The sequence below is a fragment of the Neovison vison genome, chromosome 5, assembly GCF_020171115.1.
Source record: "Neovison vison isolate M4711 chromosome 5, ASM_NN_V1, whole genome shotgun sequence".
NCBI lineage: Eukaryota > Metazoa > Chordata > Mammalia > Carnivora > Mustelidae > Neogale > Neogale vison.
The window spans coordinates 86,705,121-86,724,881 of record NC_058095.1 but is presented as its reverse complement, the minus strand read 5'-3'; the positions used below and the strand labels follow the sequence as shown (position 1 = coordinate 86,724,881).

At 38.6% G+C, this 19,761-nt stretch overlaps 1 protein-coding gene across 2 annotated transcripts in view; it reads left to right on the top strand.

Annotated features, from left to right (window-relative positions):
* Nucleotides 1–19,761, top strand: part of SPATA13 (spermatogenesis associated 13) — a 149,886-nt gene that overhangs the window by 7,797 nt on the left and 122,328 nt on the right. Inside the window, exon 2 of one of the 2 annotated variants that reach the window (XM_044249423.1) lies at nucleotides 10,329–10,356. The exons of the other annotated variant lie outside the window; for it this stretch is intronic. The gene's annotated coding sequence lies outside the window, so the exon portion shown is untranslated. The remainder of the gene's footprint in view (nucleotides 1–10,328; nucleotides 10,357–19,761) is intronic. 2 annotated transcript variants of the gene reach the window in all.

Sequence of the window (19,761 nt, the reverse complement as noted above, 5' to 3'; positions counted from 1 at the left end):
ATTCTCTAAAATGATATGTTTTAAAATCTGCTAGACCTGTTTTCTCTACCTTTGAGTTTTCTGAAACAAATCTAAACTTCCCCAGTGATTGCTTGGCTCGTCTTAACTGAGGAGCCTACTTGTTTGACCAAATCCAATTTCAGATCTACCATTAAAGACATCGCTCTCTGTGACCTTAGGCCACTTCTCCAAAACTATTGTGTCCTGTACTTCCTGGAAAAGGATGGCGTACTTTACGTGCCAGCTTCGGTTCCTGGCCATGATCTGTGGTGTGCTTGTGCACATGTACTTGTGTGTGTGTGTGTATGTGTGTGTGTGTGTGTGTGTGTGTGTGTGTGTAGGGGAGGGTGAATATGCTGGAGCCAAAACCACATACTGTGTTCTAACAGTGTGACATAGAGTGAGCTCCTCATTACATAAAGTTCCCTTCTAAGTTGAGTCTTAGACTCCTGGCCTCACTAAGTAAATGAATGAATTCTGAATTGTGGAATTGTGAATAAGGAAAGTGGCAGCTTCTCTTGAACCCTTATTTTTTAATGACAAGTCATGCAAAGGTGGGGGTAAGACGAGTGATTTATAAATGTGCAGCTTGTGGAGTCGGGCTGTCTGGGTCATATTTGTATCTCCAAGTGCGGTCCTAACCACCCGGTGTTGGTATAAACAGCTCTTGCTCAGTGTTGAGCCGCCTGGAGGCAGGTGCTTGTCTCCAGGCTTAGCCTTGGAAATGCCACACGCTCCTGGCTGAGCATCCCATGCTTCTGCGAGTCGGGATGGCTTCTGGATAATGACAATGCTCTGCTCCTTGAGATGTAGGGACCATTCATTCATAAATGCAGACCCAGTTTGGGCCAGGGTGAGGCACTGTACTGGGGGCACATGGACAGGGTCAAGTCTAAGTTGTAACTCTGGCAGAGCTTAGCCCTCCTGCCCCCTGCGAGTCTCACCTTTTCTCATTAGATCTCACTCTTGGATGGGAGGAGAGTGATGAAGATTCACTTCCTCTCGGCTTTGCTCTCTGAGCTAGAATCCTCTTCCAGGGCAGTGACACTCAGAAGGGAGAGGGTAAGTATGCTTTCTTCTGCCTGTCAGCGATGCTGCCGGAAGATCATCTGGTCTTCTCTTAACTCCAGTCAGAATTAGGAAAAATACCCTGGGCTCTGAGAACGGGGTCTGCTTTCCTTCTAACATAGAAGAAACATGGAGGAGGAAGCAAGAACTCTTTCTGCTTTTCCTAATCTTTATTTCTAATCTGACCCCTCATACAAGGTGCTCACCCTGAAAGGGTACTGAGCCAGAAGCCTTCCTGGTACATAGAAGCGAGACTGATCGAGCATTACAAGGTCAGTGCTTACAGGTAGATAGGTCAGAGCACAGAAAATCGCCACCACTGCCTAAATATGTCTTGATTTGGTAGCATAGTTAACTTACATTTTCATTCTAGCACAACTGAGGGAAGTTGATCGCATTGACTTCCTGGGGGCTATTTTCAAGCCTGCTGAGATTAATTAAATCAAACCCCATGTGACAATTATTCTAAAGAAAAGTGGTTTATTAAATTTTGGTGCATGCTGGACTACCGAATTGAAATTATTCAAGTAGATGATTACAGTTTTGTTGATTTTGTACTATAGGAGTTTAATACCCTTTTTTCACTTTTATGGGCAGATACTGCCAGTCTCTTAGATTTCCTTTCCTGCTGGGATGAAGAATCTCTAAAGGAAGAAGGAAATGGCCTATTGTCAGTAGGGCAGTGTTGTTTTCTTGGCTTTCCTGGAAAGCCATCTCTGTAGAGGCCAGGTCTTACTCTGTACACAATGGAGGTTGGGGATTTTTAAGAACCCTTTGTGTCACTTGGAACACTTTTCTTCTGAGATGAAGATAGTGGGTATCTGTGCAGATCAGTCTGGGATAAAGAACATTGTGAAAGGAGACCTGGCTTAGCAGGAGGGTTCCCAGGCTCTCATCATACTGAACTGGGACAGCCACCTTCTCTGTGTATGTCCAGGTCACCTGGAAAGACCTGGGAAGCATCTTAGTCGTTAGTGAGAGAAGATTTGAAAAAAGGCCACAAAACTTTTGCAAGCATGTGTCTTTGTCACTGTCACAAAAGTACACCGGGGATGTACTTTTATGTGCTCCTTTAAAGAGAACTGGATCCCTCTGTGACCAGTTATGACACATGCCTCTTTACAAATTCTTCCTCTGCCTTGTGTAAAGTCATAGCTGCAGGAGTCAGAATGAGCTTAGAAAACACTTCTCATGGATTGTTAGTTGGAAAGAGATGTGTCCATAGGGAGAACCCTACAGCTCTCTCCTCAGATGAGGGAGAAATTCCGAGTGCTGGCAGGACCCCCCACTCACTGACTGCTCACCCGGAGTTATGGTTGGTTTCAGATTCCCAAGGAAGTGACTGTTGTGTCACCTGAGGGCAAAGGGACTTGGGAAGCATTGCCCATTGGCTGCCTCATGTTTTCAGGGCCGCCATTTGGCAAGAGGGGAAGGAAGATGATGAAGTAGTGATCTTCATCTCGGAACCCACAGGGAAGATCTGATGGCATCTGCTGCTTTCATGTGGAAGATAGACAAGGAGAATTGGTGCTGGGAAGGCTGTCTGTCACTGATGTGTCTGCTGGGTGGTGTTAGGACTGCAGTGCCGCTTGCTTCTCCCATAGTGGGATCCAGATAACAGTGGAAGTGTTCCAAGGGTTAGGTGAATGGCTTCAAAGGAAGCGGTATAGAGAGGGCTGATAATTACCCACAGCCTAACAGGCAGGTGGCCATACCTTCTTGCTGGTGCCCGACTGGGTAACCTGGGCCGGAATTATACAGACTGCTGGTGTTGGTCCTAGGCTCTCCTGCTGACCTCATCTACATCCATTGTGGGGATATTCAGCCAAATGCACACCCAGATTCCAATAATTGGCTGTGTGGAAGACGATGGTACATAGGTTGTTTTCATTAACTAGAGTAAGGTTGGTAAAAGTGGATATCTGACACAGAAGAGGCAGGAGTTTGCTGAAGAAGGGAGTGGGGATTTGAGAGTTAAGGCAATATATAATTGTATTTGTGGAGAGTTTTAAATTCTTGTTTATTAATTTTAATTGAACTTTTCATTTTGAAATAATTGTAAATATACATCCATGATGTAGTACAATGATATTTACATGATAGAGTACAACATCACAACTAGGATATTGACACTGATACAGTCAAGATACAGATATTTCCCATCACCACGAAGATCCCTCATGTTGTCCTTTTATGGCCATACCCACCTCCCTCCTGTCCCCACTCCTTCCTTTCCCTCTTTAGCAGCCACTAATTGTTCTCCATATAATTCTGTCATTTAAAAAATTTTATAAAATTGGAACATATGTTTAGGATTGCTTTTCTCACTCATCATAATTTTCTGAAGATACTAGTTCTTCTTTAGACATGCAGTTTGCAAATCTGTGTTCTGATTAGTTTTCCCTTTTAGCTTGTAACCAGGTTCTCTGCAGAACAGAAGTTTTTAATTCTGATGAGGTCCAATTTATTGATTTGTTTTCCCTTTTATGGATCATATTTTTCATGTCTAAGAAAAAGAATTCTTCGAAGATTGTCTTCTATTTTTTTAAATATATATATATATATATATTTAAGATTTTATTTATTTATTTGATAGAGATCGCAAGTGGGCAGAGAGGCAGGCAGAGACAGAGTAGGAAGCAGGCTCCCCGCCAAGCAGAGAGCCCGATGTGGGGCTCGATACCAGGACCTTGGGATCATGACCTGAGCTGAAGGCAGAGGCTTTAACCCACCGAGCCACCCAGGCACCCCATGTCTTCTGTTTTTTTAAGTCTTATAGTTTTACATTTTAAACTTAAATTTGTGATCGTTTCAGAATACCTGGGTAGCTCAGTCAGTTAAACCTCTGTCTTTGGCCAGCTGGGGTTATGATCCCTGAGTCCTGGGATCAAGTCCCATGTTGGGTTCCTCGCTCAGTGGGGAGCCTGCTTCTTCTTCTGCCTGCTGCTCCCCCTGCTTGTGTGTGCCCTTTCCCTCTCTCTGAGACAAATAAACAAATAAAATCTTTAAATTGATAAACGTTTTGAGTTTTTGTATAAGGTGCGAGATTTAGGTCACGATCTTGGTGGTTTGGTTTATTTGTTTTGTTTTGTTTTGCCTGTGGATGTCGAGTTGTTCCAGCACTTTTTTGTTGAGAAGGCTATCCATCTTCCATCAGTTGCTTTGTACCTTTATAAAAGGTAAGTGGGTATATTTATGTAGGTATTTCTCTGGGTTCTCTTTTCTGTCCAGTTGGACTGTGTTACACCTCAGCCAGCATCACAGTCTTGATTCCTGTAGTTATGAGTCTTGAAATTGGATGGACTGATTCCTCTCATTTTTTCAAAATTGTTTTAGCAATCCTAGCTCCTTTCCCTTTCCATATAAATTTTAGAATAATCTCTTATCTATAAAAAAAATCTTGCTGGAATTTTGGGAGAATCAGCATCTTTAGTGTTGAGTCTTTCAATCAATAAACTCAGTTTATCTTTCCATTGATTTTATCATCATTGTGTAGTCTTCACCTGTGAATCCTGTTCATGATTTAGATTTATACCTAAGTATTTCATTTTTTGACTGTAAATAGTATTGTGTTTTTTTATTAAGATACAATTAGTATATAATATTACCTAAGTTTCAAGTGTGCAACATTATAGTTTGATATCTGTATGCACTGTAAAGTGATCACTGCAAAAAGTCTAGCTACCATCCATTACCATGCAATTGACCTCCTTCACCCATTTTTGCACCCCCACTCCACCTTCCATTCGGGTAGCCACCAATCTGTTCTCTATATCTGTGAACTTGTTTTTGTTTTGCTTACTTGCTTGCTTGTTTGTTCAGATTCACATATGAGTGAAATCTTGGTGTTTGTCTTTATATGTCTGACTTATTTTACATAGCCCAATACTTTCAAGGTCCATAATGGTTTGTATTTTGAATGTTGATGGCCATATGTTCATTGCTGTATATAGAAATACAGCAGGTTTTTTAGTATGTTTAGCTTATATCTTACAACCGAGAAGAACTCATTCATTAGCTCTAGGAATTTTTTGGTAGATTCTTTGGGATTTTCTATGTAGACAGTCATGTCCTCTGTAGATCGGGATGGTTTAATTTCTACCTTTCCCATCTATATGCCCTTTTTTTTTTCCTTTTCTTGCCTTATTGCACTGGCTAGAACTTCTAGCATTATGTTGGATAAGAGAGTGGTGAGAGCAAACATTCTCGTCTCTCGTTTCTGATCTTAGGAGAAAAGCACCCTGTCTTTCACAGGCTTTTGGTTGATGCAAGTTGAAAAAGCTCCCATGTATTCTGTTGTTGTTGCTGTTGTTTTTTAAATGGTGAATAGGTGAATGGCTGTTGAATTTTTTTTCCCAAGATTTTATTTATTTATTTGACAGAGAGAGAAAGAGAGAGTGAGCGAGAGGGAACACAAGCAGGGGGAACAACAGAGAAGTATTTCCTACTCTTTAGTTTCCTGGAAATTGGTAGAATTGGTGTTAATTCTTTTTTAAATATTTGGTAGACTATTTCAGTGAGATTCTCTGAGTCCTGGAGATTTCTCTTTTGGTAGTTTTGAAATTGCAAGTTCAAGTTTATTAATGGTTAAGGACTGTTGAAGCTATCTATTTCATATTGTGTGAATTTTGGTAGTTTGTGTTTTTTTGAGCAAATGGCCCATTTTGTCTAAATTGTCAAATTTATGTATATAGAGTTCGTAATATTCCCTTATTGGCCTTTTTATATCGGGGAGGGAGTCTATAGTGATATCTTGTTTCATTACTGATGTTGGTATATTGTGTCTTCTTCTTTTTTCTTTGTCAGTCTTGTTAGAAGTTGGTGAGCTTTATTAATCTAAAAAAACCAGCTCTTGTTTTAATTGATTTTTTTCTATTTTTCTATTTTCAGTTTGTTTTTATCCACTCTTACCTTTGTTATTTCCTTCTTTTTTCTTTCTTTGGGTTTATTTTGCCCTTATTCTAGGTTCTTGAGGTGGGAGTTTACTGATTTGAGATGTTTCTTCTTTTTATATGTATTTATTTCATGCTATAAATTTCCCTCAGAGTACTGCTTTAGGTATATCCTATAATGATGTATTTCATTTTCATCTTCATTGAATTAAATGTGTTTTTTAAAACTTCTCTTTGTCTTCTGTTTTGACCTGTGGATTATTTACATGTGTCTTGTTTACTTTCCAAATATTTGGAGATTTTTCTGTTATCTTTCTCTTATTGACTTCTACTTTATTCAATTTTGGTAGGAGAATACATTCTATATGATTTTATTTCATTTTAAAGATTTTTTGACAGACAGTAACCACAAGTAAGCAGAGAAGCAGGCAGAGAGAGAGGAGGAAGCAGGCTCCCCGTTGAGCAGAGAGCTCAATGTGGGGCTTGATCCCAGGACTCTGGGATCATGACCCAAGCCGAAGGCAGAGGCTTTAACCCGCTGAGCCACCCAGGCGCCCCATTCTATATGATTTTAGTTTTTAAAATGTTTTTGAGGATTGTTTTATAGCCCATGATATTGTCTGTCTTCACTCTTGAACAAGAATATATATTCTGCTGTTGTAGGATGGAGTGTGCTATAAATGTCTCATCCTTTTGTTTGATGTTGATACTCCTGAAATGGAGTGTTGTAGTGATGTTGGTAGTAGCTGTTTTTTGTTTTTGTTTTCTTTTTCTTTTTTCTGGTAATGGAGGGGGTGTTATAAGGATTAGATAGCAGAGAATTTGAAGTCCTATTGTCCAGCAAAAATACGGAGACCAAGAGTCTATATTGCCAGTTTAAGGTAACTTTGACAACTATCCAAGGAGAGAGTAGTTTATATTCTGAAAATATAAGTACTAGAGGGCCATTTCTTCAAAGCATTGTTTTAGAATTAGAAAGTCTGAAGAAAACCAAGCTTAATCTGAAAATCAAAGGTCAGACAGCTAAAGTTGCCAACCAGGACAGGGAAAAAAGGGTATGTTTTATGTTTGTTTGGATTACTTCTTGTTGAATAGTATTTATGAGTTAACTAACTTATTGTGTACTAAGTGCTTACTTAATCATTACTTTAATTAGATCCAGAGCAGAGAAGTAGCTTATTAATATAAAAGCTAGACTAATTTATTCTAAAACATTTGTTGTGTAACTTTTCTATTCCTGACGTGGCGCTAGTTCCTGAAGTTATAAAAATAAACTAGAGCAACATGGACTTAAGTATCCTTTATTCTCCCACAGAAGGAAAACCTAGAAATCCCAATGGCTAAGACTGACATCTAGGAAACATAAGAATAAATTCAGCCTTGAATATTATTATAGTTTCATAGCCTATACATTTAAATTTGAAAAATAATATTAAAATGTTTTGTAAGAGAAGTATGTTTTTTTTTTAATTTTAAATTTTTAATTTTTTATAAACATATAATATATTTTTATCCCCAGGGATATAGGCCTGTGAATCGCCAGGTTTACACACTTCACAGCACTCACCAAAGCACATACCCTCCCCAATGTCCATAATCCCACCCCCCTTCTCCCAACCCCCCTCCCTCCAGCAACCCTCAGTTTGTTTTGTGAGATTAAAAGTCACTTATGGTTTGTAAGAGAAGTATGTTTTATTACATGGTTACCTAGTGGCTTTCAATTAAAGCCTGGTATTTCTTGCATGTCTCCTGTTGTGCCAGGCCCTGAAATTGGTACAGAGGGTCTGGGTTCGTTCAGCTCCTTATCTTAAGCCTGATATAAAGATAGAGGCCAGATGTAAATTTCTTGAACTTATATTCATCTTTGTGTTTTATTTTTTTATTTATTTATTTTTTTAAAAGATTTTATTTATTTATTTGACAGAGAGAGATTACAAGTAGGCAGAGAGGCAGGTAGAGAGAGAAGGAGGAGGAAGCAGGCTCCCTGCTGAGCAGAGAGCCCGATGCGGGACTCGATCCCAGGACCCCGAGATCATGACCTGAGCCGAAGGCAGCGGCTTAACCCACTGAGCCACCCAGGCGCCCTGTGTTTTATTTTTTAAGAAAAAGAAGCTTCCATGTATAATGGAAAATTTTTTCTTTACTTTTTTTTTAAGAACACAGTTTTATAAAGAATGTCTGTGTAAGTCGTGTTGAACTTAAATGTAAACAGATATAGTAGCGGTATCAATACTGAAATTATTCCACATTGTTTTGTAAACACATCTATTAGTTTAACCTGTTCAACCAGGTACAGTTACAGAAGGGCAATAAAGACCTTGGTCCATTACTTTTCATGTAACACCACAGAAAGCGAGAAAATACAGTTGAATTTATCATAGTCTTTGCTTTCTTTTTCTCCATTGCATCATAGTTTCCCTTTAATATCTGTTTTTCAGATCAGAAAACATGTTATTTTCCCAGACAGCCAGTTGCTTTGATTAATGGGGCCAGGTCAGTCCAAGGACAGATTAAACACACAGGAAGCTGGCATGATTCCTAGAAATGATCCTCAATCTTCCTTCTCTCACCTTGGGGCTCTTTAATTACTGTGTTTTCTGTGAAAATGGCGTCTGGTAGTTTTCTGAAGAAGCTCCATATATCAGAACAAATGATAGGTGTTTGGTTGTTAAGTTCTTAATTTTTTTTTTTTTTTAAGATTTTACTTATTTATTTGACAGAGAGAGAGATCACAAGTAGGCAGAGAGGCAGGCAGAGAGAGAGGAGGAAGCAGGCTCCCTGCTAAACAGAGAGCCTGACGCGGGGCTCAATCCCAGGACCCTGAAACCATGACCTGAGCAGAAGGTGTAAAGGCTTAACCCACTGAACCACCCAGGCATCCCGATAAGCTATTAATTGTTAATGAATAATAAGCTCATGCTTCATTTTGTATCACTTTATTAACAAGTTTCCTCCTTTCTTGTATAAAAAAAATGTTGAAAGTGGTAGTTAATCAAAGCATGGTGGTCCTGTACATTATTACTTCCCTGATTCACCATTACTTTTAACTGTTGCATTTCATTCTTGTAGATACTTGGAGAAAGTGGTTAGATACTTTTATAATAATTTAGGCATGTATCAGTTAGTGAGGCTGATATGGTTTTCCTTCTGTAAATCACATAACTTATTTGAGCCTAATTGTTTCCTTTTCTATAAAATGGGTCTGGCTGATAATAAGTGACCTAGCTATTTATTATGGCTGTTTTCGTTATAACATGCTAGTCTATGAGCTCCAGAAGATTGATAGCTGTGGCTGATTTACATCTGTATCTCCGGTCTGTGACAGCCCAGATACTGCGGATGTTTATGGCATTTGGGGCCAGGCAGGTAACACAAGAGCTATGCAGTCTCACATGGAAACTCTAAGTTCCACCTATAGGATCCAGTGGGAACGTGGCCCGGTGTTAACAAACCCTCCTATTTTCCAAGAGAATCCAGAATCCTGCATTCTAAGTGAAATCTATCTCTTCTTAAATATTGCTAATTAATTCGGTTTAAGAAAAATCCCCTATGTAGGCCAAACAAGGTGTGGGCACTAGGAAATTTAACCAAAAGCCAAAGCTTTGCTACCTGAGCATGCTCTTAAAAAATGTTTGTTGAATTAACAGCAGTGAACAATAATGTTCATTGACTTATTGAGCTCCTTTATCTTATGACTGCCATGAATAGAGATTGTTTTGATACTTCTGAGGAATATACATCTGTCTTCTGACAGAGCTTTTTTAACTAGACAAGATATTACTTACACAGAATTATTAAAAGCATTTTCTAATAACAAGTACTGTAAATGAGCTTACTATGTGCCATGGCTTGTTAGGAAAGTATTATTAATCCATATAAAAAGATGCACAAATGAAAGATCAGAAAGTTTAAATAATGACCCAAGCAGCTACATTCTGCCTAATGGCAGAGTGAGATTATAACCCAGCAGTTCATACGGTACCATTCCTGGCTGTTAGTGCCTTTTGTCCAGATTAAGAATGAGTTGATACCATAGCAAAGCAACTAGCCTTATTTATTTATTTTTTTTAAAACAGCTTTATGGAAATGTAATTAACATACCATCTAGTTCATTCATTTAAAGTGTAAAACTGAGGTGTTGTTAGAATAGTCATAAAGTCATGCCAATTATCACCACTGTCAATTTTAGAATATTTTCATCACCCTAGAAGGGAAATCTGTCCCTATTAGTAGTCACTGCCCATTTCCCCCCAAACTCCTAGGCCTTGGCAATGACTTAATCTACATTCTGTCAGTATAGATCTGCCTTTTCTAGACATTTTGTATAAGGAATCATACACTATGTGGCCTTTTTTTTTTTTTTTTCAGTCAGCATGGCATTTCAGGATTTGTGCTTGTAAGTATTCTGAGTCCTTCATTTCTCTTGAGTAGTGAATAACCTTCCATTTCATGTATATATCACATTGCATTTGTTCACTGGTTTATGGCCATTTGGGTTTTTTATAGTTCTTGGTTCTTACGGACAGTGCTGCTATGAACATGTGTGTCCATGTATTCCTGTAGACCTGTGTTTTTACTTCCCTGGGGTAAAACTGACATTGCTTGGATACTTGGTAACTCAATGTTTGACCTTTTGAGGAACCGTCACACTATTTCACAGAGACTGCACTATTTTACCTTCCCACCAGCAATATATGGGGATTCCAATTTCTCCACTTCCTTACCAACACTTGTGCATATTTTTAAAAATTGTGGTAAAATTCACATATTAAAATTTTCCATCATAGCCACTTTAAAGCATACAGTTCAGTAGTAGTAAGTACGTTCACACTGATGTACAGCCATTACCGCCATCCGTCCCCATCACCCTTTCCATCTTGTGGAGCTGAAACTGTGTACCTGTTAAACAGTAACTCCCCATTATCCTCTGTTCCCAGCCTTTGGCAGCCATTAGTACATTATACCACAAGTTCTTTATGATTTTGACTATTATAAATATCTTGTGTCAGTTGAAGCATAAACTATTTGTATTTTTGTGACTGGCTTATTTCACTTAGAGTGTCCTCAAGGTTCATCCATGCTGTATCATATGTCAAAATTTCCTTCGTTTTTAAGATGGAATAATATGCCATTGTTTGTATATGCCACATTTTCTTTACCCATTCTACTGTTAGACATTTCAGTTGCTTTCACCTTTTGGCTGTGGAGAATAATGGTGCTGTGAGCAAGGGTGTACAAATGTCTCTTTGAAATCGTGCTTTCAGTTCTTTTGGGTTTGTATAATTGGAATTGCTGAATAATTTCTTTCTTTTCTTTTTTTTTTTTTTTAAGATTTTATTTATTTATTTGACAGACAGAGATCACAAGTAGGCAGAGAGGCAGGCAGAGAGAGAGGGGGAAGCAGGCTCCCTGCTGAGCAGAGAGCCTGATGTGGGACTCAATCCCAGGACCCTGGGATCACGACCTGAGCCAAAGGCAGAGGCTTTAACCCACTGAGCCACCCAGGCGCCCCAGAATTGCTGAATACTTTATCTGGCTGTGTTCAGAGATGATATTTTGTATGATAGCTATCTTTTTAAGTCTTTTTTTTTTTTTTTAAAGATTTTATGTATTTGACAGAGAGAACACAAGTAGGTAGAACAGGAGGAGGCAGGGGGAGGAGGAGAGCAGGCTCTCCACTGAGCAGGGAGCCCAATGCGGGGCTTGATCCCAGGACTCTGGGATCATGACCTGAGCCGAAGGCAGCGGCTTAACTGACTGAGCCACGCAGGCGCCCCTTTTTTTTAAGTCTTAAGACTTAATTTGTGACTTAACATTTGATCTGCCCTGGAAAATGTCCTATGTGCCCTTGAGAAGAATGTGTGTGCTGTGGTTGGACGAAACATTTTGTGTCTGTCAGATCTAGTACTTTATTACATTGTTCGAATTCTCTTGTTTCCTTACTTCTGGTTGTTCTCTGCATGACTGTTGAGTGACTGCATTACTGTTGAGACTCCTCCAAGAGTCTCCCAAGGATCATTGTGGAACTGTATTTCTCCCTCAATTCTGTCAGTTTTCCCTTCATGTATAAGTTTTTGTGATCTGAAATTACGAATGTTATTTTTTTAAGTCCAGTATAGTTAACATGCAGTGCTCCCTTAATTAATTTAGTTTGAGGTGTATGATACAGTGATTCAACAATTCTGTACGTTACTCCGTGCTCATCATGATAAGTGTACTCTCAACCCCCTTCACCCATTTCACCCATCCCCTCATGCACCTCTTCTGATAACCTTCTGTTTATTCTCTGTATTAAAGAGCGTATTTTTTTTGTTTTTTTTTCTTTGTTTTGTTCCTTAAATTCCACATGACTGTAATCATAAGGAGTTCATCTTTCTCTGACTTTCTTCTCTTAGCATTATACTCTGTAGATCCATCTATATTGTTGCTAATGGCAAGATTTCATTCTTTTCTATGGCTGAGTAATAGTCCATTGTGTATATGTATCTCTTCTTCTTTAGTCATTCATCTATATTGGACTGCTTCCATAATTTGGCTATTGTAAATAATGCTGCAGTAAACATAGAGGTACACATATCTTTTTGAATTAGTGTTTTCAGATTCTTTGGGTAGATATCCAGTAGTGGGATTACTGGATCATATGGTAATTCTGTTTATGATTTTGAGGAACCTCCATAGTGTTTTCCACAGTGGCTGCACCAGTTTGCATTACCATCAACAGTGCACAGTGGTTCCTTTTTCTCTGCATCCTTGCCAATGCTTGTTCTATTTTGTGTTTTTTGAGTTTAGTCATTCTGACAGATGTCATTGTGTTTTTGATGTTCATTTCTCTGATGATGAGTGATGTTGAGCATGTTTTCATGTGTCTGTTGGCCACCTGTATGTCTTCTTTGAAGAAATGTCTGTTCATGTCTACTGCCCATTTTTTGACTGGATTGTATGTGTTTGTTTTGTTTTTTTTTTGGTGTTGGGTTGTATAAGTTCTTTATATATTTTGGATACTAATGCTTTATCAGATTGTCATTGGCAATTATTTCTCTCATTCATTAGGTTGTCTTTTAGTTTCATTGATAGTTTCCTTTGCTGTATTGAAGCTTTTTATTTTGATGTAGTCTCAATAGTTTATTTTTGCTTCCTTTATATATTTTGATGGTCTGTCATTAAATATGTAAATGTTTATAACTGTTATATCTTCTTGCCATATTGAATGTTTTACTAGTATATAAATGTCCTTCTTTGTCACTTATAAACTTTATATATTTAATGTCTATTATGTCTGATATTACTATAGCCATCCCTATTCTCTTTTGGTTATTATTTGCATGGAATATCTTTTTCCTTTCTTTCACTTTTAGGCTTTTTGTATCTTTGGGTATTAAGTGAGTCTTTTGTAGATAGCATGTGTTTGATTGTGTGTTTTTATTCATTCTGCCAATCTCAGTCTTTTTGGGGGAGATTTAACATATTTACATTTAAAGTAATTACTAAAGAGGGATTTAACTTCTGTCATTGAGCTATTTGTTTTCTCTATGCCCTATACCTTTTTTTTTTTTTTTGTCTTTTACTTCCTGGATTACTGTCTTCGTTTGTTTATAGTTGATGTTTTGTAGTGAAATGTTTAAATTCTTTTCTCATTTCCTTTTGTGTATTCTATAGCTATTTTCTATTTTTTTAAAAGATTTATTTATTTGAGAGAGAGAGCACGTGTGTGTGCATGGGAGTGGGAGAGGGCCAGAGAAGAAAATCTCAAGCAGACTCCAATGAGTGTAGAGCCTGAGGCAGGGCTCAATTTTACAACTCTGAGATCAAGACCTGAGCTGAAACCAAGTGTTGGACACTCAACAAACTGAGCCACCCAGATGGTCCTCTATAGATATTTTCTTGTGGTTACCATCGGGATTACATTTAATGTCTTGAAGTTATAACACTTAATCTGAATTTATACTGTCTTAATTTAATAACATATAAAATCTCTGCTCCTTCATAGATCCATCCCTACCCCTTTTGGTTATTGGTATCACAAAATTACAACATTATACACTGAATGCCATAACATAAACCAATAATTTTTAAAAAATGCATTGGCCTCTTAAATTATATAAACACAAGATTTGGAGTTATAAACCAAAGTTAACAGTAATATTAGTTTTTATAATTTCCCATGTATTTACCTTTATTGAGATCCCCTTATGGTTTTGAATTACTGCCTAGTGCCCTTCTGTTTCACCTTGCAGGAAGTCCTTGAGCATTTTTTTTTTTTAAAGATTTTATTTATTTATGTGACAGAGAGAGATCACAAGCAGGCAGAGAGGCAGGCAGAGAGAGAGGAGGAAGCAGGCTCCCTGCTGAGCAGAGAGCCCGATGCGGGGCTCGATCCCAGGACCCTGGGATCATGATCCGAGCCGAAGGCAGCGGCTTAACCCACTGAGCCACCCAGGTGCCCCTCCTTGAGCATTTCTTGCAGGGTGGGTGTAGTGGTCACAGATTCCCTCAGTTTATGTTCATCTGGGAATGTCTAAATTTCTCCCTTACTTTCAAAGGGCATGTTTGCTCAATATGGGATTCTTGGTTGGCAGTTCTTTTAGCCCACTGATATATTGGTCCCTGTCTTCTGGCCTCCACAGTTTCTAAGGAGAGATGTGACAGTTTTGTTAAGGATTCATTTTATATGAGGATTTCCTTTTCTCTTGCTGTTTCATTTTAATTCGTCTCAGTGCACATCCTTGAGTTCATCTTACTTGGAGTTCGCTGTGTTTTGTGAATGTTTATATTCATGAAATTTGAGAAATTTTGAGCCATTTTTTTCCTTCAGATATTTTCTCTGCTTCTTTTTCTCTCTTCTGAGACTCCCATGATGTGTATGTTGGTCCATTTGATGGTGTCCCACAGGTCTCTTAGGTTCTGTTTGCTTTTCCTCAATCTTTTTCCTTTCTATTCCTTAGACTAGTTTCCATTGTCCTGTCTTCAAGGATGCCATTATTTCTTCTGCTTGCTCATATATGATTTTAAATCCCTCTCATGAACTTTTCATTCCAGTTGTTTTAATTTTTAGCTGAATTTTTTTTGTTTTTAGTTGTTTTTTTAATCTCCTTATTTTTAATCTCCTGATATTTGGATTTTGTTCATGTACTTTCTTTACTTTTTTTACATTATCCTTTAGTCTTTTGAGTATCTTTAAGACTTTTATTTTAAAGTCTGCATAGTAGATCTGCCTTTGGTCTTTTTTCCTTTTTCCTTTGAATGAGCAATGCTTTCCTGTTTCTTTGTATGCCTTGGGATTTTTTTTTCTTTTTAATGAACACTGGACATTTGAATGGAATTATGTGCTAACTCTAGAAATCAGATTCTCCCCTTTCCTCAGGGTTTGCTGCTTTTTGGTAATGTTTTTGTGGTTTTGATTTTTATAGGCTATCTTTGTGCTGAGGACTGGCCTGAGGTGTAAAATTAATGACTTTTCATTTTCTAAGCCTTTCTGTGGGCATGCTTGGTCACTTTCTAATTTCCCCTGTGTATGCAGTTGTACTGAATGTCCCAGTATTTAATGTCCAGCTCCCTAAAAGGAGAAAGACAAAAAATAAAGCTAGGGGAGAAAAGAATGCAGGTTCCTTTAAATCTCCTGGAAGTCACTTCAGCCAGAGTGGCAGGAGCTTGTAATAATGTGGGGGAGGTGGAATAGTAATGGCTGCCTGCCTTCTTGTCTGCAGGTCTGTGATCAGACCCAGCAATCAGCAGTCAGAGCACAGATTCCTGATATTTAGAGGGATCCTTTTTTGCCCACACTGGCTCTTATAAACTATGTGCAAGCTGTTGCAAGAACACAGGGAAAGAATCTTCAAGCAGACTCCCTGTGAACGTGGAGCCCAGCCTGGGGCTGGAGCTCAGGACCAACCAAATCAGGACCTGACCCAAAACACAGAGTCGGTCACTTAACTGACTGAGCCATCCAGATGCCCCTATTTCCCCATTTTGTAATCAGGTTCTTTGCTATTTTGTTGTTGAGTTAAAAGAGTTTTTTATAATTTACATTCTAGATACTAGACGTTTATCAGATACATGATTTAGAAATCCTTTTTTCCCATAGGTTGTGTTTTCACATATTTAGTAGCATCCTTTGTATCAAAGTTTTTCATTTTGACGAAATCCAATTTACCAATTTTTTTTTTTCCTGTCTGTGCTTTATTAAGTATCATACCTCAAAAACCATTGCCTAATCCAAGGCCATGGGGATTTACTTATATGTCCTCATCTTAGAGTTTTGTGGCTTTAGTTTTTAAATTTAGATCTATGCTTCATTTTTACTTAAATTTATATATGAGAGAAGGATCCAATTGCATTTTTTGCATGTGGCTGTGCATTTATCCCAACACCATTTATTGAAGAGACCATTCTTTCCCATTCAGTGTTCTTAGAGTCCTTGTTGAAAATGAATTGACCATGAATATGAAAGTTTATTTCTGGACTTTTAGTTCTGTTTCCATTGATACGTCTGCCCTTATGCAGTGATTAGTATAGTTTTTTTTTTTTTTTTTAAAGATTTTTTATTTATTTATTTGAGAGAGAGAGACAGTGAGAGAGAGCATGAGCGAGGAGAAGGTCAGAGAGCGAAGCAGACTCCCCATGGAGCTGGGAGCCCGATGTGGGACTCGATCCCGGGACTCCAGGATCACGCCCTGAGCCGAAGGCAGTCGTCCAACCAACTGCGCCACCCAGGCGTCCCAATTAGTATAGTTTTATAGTAAGTTTTGAAACTGTAAAGTTTAAGCTCCCTAACTTTGTTCTTTATCAAGATTGTATTGACTATTCTGCGTCCCTTGTTTTTAATACAAATTTCGGGATCTGTTTGCTGATTATGCAAGGTGGTCAGCTGAGGGTTTTTTTTTTTTTTTAAAGATTTTATTTATTTATTTGAAAGAGAGACAGAGAGTGAGAGGGAGCACAAGCAGGGTGAGGGGCAGAGGAAGAAGCAGAGTCCCTGCTGAGCAGGGAGCCCAATGTGGGGCTCCATCCATGGACTCTAAGATCATGACCTGGGCTGAAGGCAGACACTTAACTGACTGAGCAACCCAGGTGCCCCGTTTTGTTTTGTTTTGTTTGAGAGAACCCACGTGTATGTGTGTACATGAGTGTGGAGGAGGGGCAGAGTAGGAGAGAAAGGGAGAGAATCTTAAGCAGGCTCCGTGTCCCACATGGAGCCCAATCTTACTATTCTGAAATCATGACATGAGTGGAAACCAGGAGTCAGACGCTTAACTGACTGAGCCACCCATGTGTCCTGTCAACTGAATTTTGATAGCAATTGCATTAAATTTATAAATTAATTTTGGAGAATATTGCTTCAAACTATGTTTCCATTACATGAATCGCTTACTGAGATCTTTAATTTCTTTCTTTATTTTTTAGATTTTATTTATTTATTTGACAGACAGAAATCACAAGTAGGCAGAAAGGCAGGCAGAGAGAGAGGGGGAGGCAGGTTCCCTGCTGAGCAGAGAGCCTGATGCAGGGCTCTATCCCAGGACCCCCGGATCGTGACCTGAGCCGAAGGCAGAGGCTTTAACACACTGAACCACCCAGGTGCCCCTCTTTAATCTCTTTTAATAATGTCTTACAGTTTTTGGAATAAGTTGTATAACTCTTTTGTTGAATTAATTCCTAAGTATTTTATTCTTTTTGATGCTACTGCAAATAGAATTGCTTTCTTTTTTTTTAGAGAGAGAGTGCTAGCATGGATGGGGGGTGCAGAGGGGAAGAGAGAATCTTAAGCAGACTCTGCACTGAGCATGGAGCCCAACATGGGGCTTGATCTCACAACCCTAAGAGGAAGACCTGAGCCAAAATCAAGAGTCAGATGTCCAACCAACTGAGCCACCTAGGTGGCCCTGGAATTGCTTTCTTAATTTCCTTTTGGATTGTTCATTGCAAATGTATGGGAATGCAATTGATCTTTTTATTATTTATCTTTTATCTTATAACCTTCCTGAAATTTTTATTAGTCCAATAGTTTTTTAGTGTTATCCTTAGGACTTTGTAGCTAAAAGGTCTTTTTTGTTTTTGTTTTTGTTTTCAAATAAAGATAGTTTTATCTCTTCCTTGCCAAATCTGGATGGCTTTTATTTCACTTTCTTGCCTAAATGCCTTGCAGAACAATGTTAGGTAGAAATGGTGACAGCAGCAGCAGTCTTGCCCAGTTTCTGGTCTTGAGGGGAAAGCATCCAGTCTGTCACCACTAAGTATGATGGTTAGCTTGTGTGTTGTCTGTTTTTTATTTTTCATGTTTTAAGATTTATTTATTTATCTGACAGACAGAGATCACAAGTAGGCAGAGAGGCAGGCAGAGAGAGGAGGAAGCAGGCTCGGAGCAGAGAGCCCGATGCAGGGCTCGATCCCAGGACCCGGGATCATGACCCGAGCCTAAGGCAGAGAGGCTTTAACCCACTGAGCCACCCGGGCGCCCCGTGTGTGGTGTATGTTGATACACTTGATCAGATTGCAGAAGTTCCCTTCTACTCATTTGCTGACTGCTTTTATCATGAAGGGAAGTTTAATTTTTTAAAAATATTTTATTTATTTATTTATTTTTATTTATTGATCATGAGCAGGGGGAGCAGGAGGGACAGAGGGAGAGGGAGGGAAAGGATCTCAAGCAGACTGTGCACTGATGTGGGGCTCACTCCCATGATCCTGAGATCACGACTTGAGCTGAAATCAAGAGTCAGGCACTTAACTGACTAAGCTACACAGATGCCCCAAATTTAATTTTTTAAATGCTTTTTCTGAATCATGTGATTTTTTTTTTTTTTGTCCTTTATTGATATGGTGTAGTACATTAACTGATTTTTTAATGTTAAGCCAAGCTTGAATTTCTAGGAGAAATTTCACTTGGTCATGGTATATAATCATTTTTATATGTTGCTGGATTTGGTTTGCTGGTATTTTGTTTAGGATTTTTGCACGTGTATTCATAAAAGAAATTAGTTTGTGTTTTTCTACTCTCGTAATTTCTTTTCCTGTTTTTGTTATGAGAGTAATGTTGGCTTCATAGAATCATTTTGGTAATGTTCTCTCTTTTCCTGTGTTTTTGTTGTTGTTGTTACTGTTGTTGTTGTTTGTTTTGGGAAGACTTTGGAAAGAAGTAATTCTCCTTACCTTACTTTTTTTTTTTTTAATTCCTTAAAGAAGGTACCCTCTTCATACTGTCCTGTCCTTCCCCAGCTCCCATCACTCTTTTTCATCTTTCATGGCCTGTGTAGTTGGATCCAAACTGCACTGTGATGCATTCTGTGATTACTCTTGCCTGTGAAGCTGGTTTCATTGCTGAACTTCAGTCATTAATGCTTAAGGCCCTTTAGCATATGTAACCATGTACTAGGTTGTTACAGTCTCCCGTGTTTCATACCTGCTCCTTTGGTCTACCATACTGACTGTGAGCTTCTTGAGGGCTATGACTGGGTTCCTGTGTTCTTAGCTTCACACATTGTCCTGCAGTACCCAATACACTGCAGTGAATAAAAGTGGAACATCCTATCCAATTACTTAGATATTTTTTATTTAAAAAAAAAATTTTTTTTTGTTGAAGATTTTATTTATTTATTTGAGAGAGAGTACAAGCTGGGTAAAGGGTGGAGGGAGCAGGGAGCCTGATGCAGGAGTCAATCCCAGGACCCTGGCATCATGACCTGAGTCAAAGGCAGACGCTTAACTGACTGAGCCACCCAGGTGTCCCCAGTTACTTAGATTTAAAGTCTCTGAAAAATAATCTTTTTCAAGATTTCTTAGTATTTATAAGAGTGTGTGTGTGTGT